Here is a 2,990-nt window from a genome sequence, read left to right as displayed (position 1 = left end):
TTATGCATGTTTTGTAAGAGTTGTTTATTTAAAAAATGACATGTAAAATTGTTACAGTGTTGGATGCAAGATTTGTATGAAGAAGAATGGTAAAAGTGGATAGAAAGAGAGTGATGGTGTCCACGGAATGATGTCTTTTTGTTTCAAGCATCTGTTTATAGCCTTTCTTATTCATTCCCACTCTCCCTTCATCGTGTTCCGATGGTATGCCAAAATATTGAAAAGCATTGTCAGCCTTTTTGGAATTTGGCCCAAAAAGAAACTTTCATAAATGGATTCCGCTGGGAAATTATCTGGCCTTTGCTGGGTCTCCAACAGACCAGGTTCAGTTGAGAAAAGGGCATTAATTTGACTTTTTTCACCCTTAGTTATTTATTAACTGGACCCTTACACATTAATCACAACTTAATGTTTGCTCTTCACAGTAAGATACAGTAAAAACATCAAAACAAAACCAATATATGTATTAGTAGGGGCCTCCATACTTGGTATGTACATTTAGTTCAGACTAAGGGCTCCATTCCCAATGAAACTATTCTTCTAAGGTAGATTAAACTCTGCGGGAACTCTCTCTGAATGAAATCAGATTGACAGATTAACTCGCCTCCTTGTGTTGAGTAGAATACAGAAAAGCTGTGTTGCGCTCTCTACAATTTAAAATAGCCTCAATAGATCGGTTAGCATACTTTTCAATGTAACCATGCTGATCTTGCATATTAAACAATATGGGTCACTGTAGTTTATTTGCAGCAGTAGATAACGAAAATATTTCTGAAGGAGCCTTTTTTTTTTCCCAAGCATGAAACGTCTTTTCTGGAAATCTTGCATTTTGTATTTAGAGACAGGATGACGGGCGTTTTGTCTGACACGTTGGTCTATGACATATAATTGGCATCTCTGCTATTAAGTAACAGTGCAATATTTAATGACGCAAATATTCAATAAATAAGGACTGGTCCATCATTCTCTGCATTCGTGCTCCCCCCCCCCCCCCCCCCCCCCCCCCCCCCCCCCCAGTCTATCAGATCATGATGCCTGTGCATTTACACCACAGCCTGCATTGTGCTAGTTGCGACGGTTGTGATCCTCATAACCTGGTGGAGATCATATCAGTTTTTCAATAAATTATTTCGTTGATCTTAACATCTTTTTACTTAAAATTGACACCTTTAATTGTCAAAGCTTAACACAATTTCACAAATGAATCACATTTTATAGTCTTACAGATATTTTAATTACGCAAACTAGCAAAACTACAGATATGAGCTGAGATGGCTCTTATTTGCATGATTGTGTTTGCCGCCTGTCTGACTTGGATATATTTGATCAAAATTTTCATTAACTACGCATCCAGTAAGACAATTTACAGCTTTTGTTCAGTAGAATATCGTCAGGGGTTATAATAAAGCAAGACCATTGCATATATCTTATCTGATATTTTTTTAATAACAAAATATATGCTAAGAAGGCGAATTCCTATTTATAAAAACTATTATAAGTACCGAAAGACATGCTATTTAAAGTGACGCATGTTACGCCTTTCTAGCCAAAGATCTTTTACAACATATGCAATGTGCTTCGCTCCTCCCAGTTTTCAATTTGGTATTTGTGGTAGTATTTTATAAATTGTAATTTGATTTCTGTGCAGTTTTTTATTACTTAGAGTGCATATCACAAGATAAATCCATCAGTATTGATTCTGTATGAGTTTTGATTATTTGTTTCTTAATATAAACCGTTTATTGCTTGATCGGGTGCATAGTTGATGAAAATTTGGATCAAATATAGCCAAGTCGGAAAGCCGGCAAACACAATCATGCAAATAAGTGCCATTTCAGTTCATATCTGGGTTTTTGCTAGTTTTCATGATTAACATACCCGCAAGGCTATAAAATGTGATTTATTGGTGAAATGGCGTTAAGCCTTGTTATTTAAAGGCACCAATTCCAAATAAAAATATGTTTAAAGCAGTTAAATAATTGATTTAAAAACTGATAAGATCATCTATTAGTTTGTGGAGCACAACCGTCGCAACTACCACAATGCAGGCTGTGGCCTCCCAGTCAACCACCTGTACTGGTCTTGTATTGGTCACAACGATATCTCACAACTAAGACTTCTGGCAAGGGAGACGTTCGTATAACGCCTTTAAGGCCTTTTACATTTAGAGTCTCAATTTTAATTTATCTTAATCTTTCTTTATTCAGGTCACGTGGTGACAATCAATTACACAACTCGTCCTTTAAGGGCGTTTAAAGGCAAGTCGTGTATAGAGGTTATCTATACTTTGCAAACCTGCAACCAGTCCAACCCCCCTTTCGTTTCCCCCGCCACACTGTGCGGATCTCGGACAATCGGCCCTTCAGGTCAAACACATACAGAGGCGAGACACCTCTCTCACATCATACTGAACTGAAACAACAGCCGATAATATTGAATACGGCAATAAATAGTTATCTAATATAATTCGAATCAGAATTATAAGACGGACACGTTCTATCACCATTTTCATCTCTTCGCAAACACGTGATAACGCATCAAAGGAACTTTTATACTTCAATCTAAACTCTAACGTCCCAAAAGCAATCTCAAAGCTTTTAACCAGGGGCGCTGTCAAAACTCACGTCCCCAGGGGGCCAGTTCTGGATCGTGTAATTTGGATAAGAGTTTAACTAAGTTTAATAAGAGTTTAACTAAGTTTAATAGTTTAACTAAGACATGAGCCGGCCACCCCCAAACAACTATGCAAGAAAAACATAGAGATAGGTCTTTTACTCAAGCACAAAGAATAAATCGAATCAATCATGTGCTACACAATGATAACATGTTCATAATCAGACGTGATTTTCTGCGAGGTAATACGGGTAGTCTAACGGTGTTCTATCTTTTGAAGTAAAATCCACCCATTCTGCCAAGGCGTAGCCTACTTACAAAATTGTCTGATAACAAAAGATGAAATTTGAAAGACTTAAAGCACGTGGAAATACTTA

This window comes from Lingula anatina, chromosome 2 (genome assembly GCF_051362555.1).
Source record: "Lingula anatina isolate TDL-2025a chromosome 2, LinAna3.0, whole genome shotgun sequence".
NCBI classification, from domain to species: domain Eukaryota; kingdom Metazoa; phylum Brachiopoda; class Lingulata; order Lingulida; family Lingulidae; genus Lingula; species Lingula anatina.
The sequence above is the reverse complement of the archived record's forward strand: the minus strand, read 5'-3'. Positions refer to the sequence as shown.